The following is a 1,066-nucleotide window of genomic DNA, read 5'->3' as shown; positions in this document are numbered from 1 at the left end:
AACAGTCTCCCTAGCCTGCTTCCTGCTTGTTGAAGGTAGAAGTCCAGAGCTCTCTTATTTTGTACTATTTCTGGTCCTTTCAGTCCAAGCTGAACTTAAGTTCTCTTAAAAACTTGGTGTGTCTCCTGATAATCTTACTGGTGTTCATGGCAAAGCACCCCACTCCAAAGCCACAATCACACATGTTTTCATAAAAAGTCCTCCTCTGTCTTGGTTTTCTTCTGAGATAGCTGAGGGATAACACCCTGGAACTTGGTAGAAATCTTATTGTGTGACTGAAATGATCTCTGAGTGACACCCCTAAACTCTTTGGAGGGCATTGGCCTGCCTAAATAATGCCATGAAGCATCCCCTTCCAGCTTTCTGAGGCTTAACAAAGAATTTTACAGTCACATTCATCTTTAGACAATGTTTATTTAAAAAAAATAAGAATGACCTATAGGTGGTGTAAAATATTATATTTAGACCACCTTATCTCAATGCCCTGGATATGACCTTGCTTGAGAGCGATTAATTTTAGCATCTTCTGTCATCTTAAAAGACTGGAAAACTTCCAAATTAGCAAGTTCTGTCTTCTTTTTTAATAGTACTTCTCTTATTTATTATTTTTAAAATTTTCCTTCATCTTTTACCATAGGCAGCAAGAAGAAACCAGGAAGCACTTTTGGCTGTTTGGCTGGAAATCTCCTTGGCTAGATATCTCAATAAATAAGATACAGTTTCTCATTCCAGGTCATTAGGTACATTTTCTACTTTTCATAAACTGCAGGTGTAGTGGCCTTTCCTCTGCACACTCCCCAGGCTCTTTCCTCCTGCCTCTCCTTTCTGCCAGGCATCCTGGGTGCACCACTGTGATTCCATTTAGAACGTGTTTGCTCAGTGAGATAACGGGGATCGATTCCCTGGCTTCAGTGCTTCTGCTGGCCAGAGTCTATGTACGTTTCCCTAAGACCTTCATGTATTCGTTATCCAACTTCCATCACCTGGCTAGGTCAATTCCGACAGCTTATACTCACAAGCGTACTGGCAGGGACTTCTATATGCACACATGCGTGTGTACACAGTA

This window comes from Bison bison, unplaced genomic scaffold (genome assembly GCF_000754665.1).
Source record: "Bison bison bison isolate TAMUID 2011002044 unplaced genomic scaffold, Bison_UMD1.0 scf7180017864368, whole genome shotgun sequence".
In the NCBI taxonomy this organism is placed as follows: Eukaryota; Metazoa; Chordata; class Mammalia; order Artiodactyla; family Bovidae; genus Bison; species Bison bison.
This window is presented reverse-complemented; position numbering follows the sequence as displayed.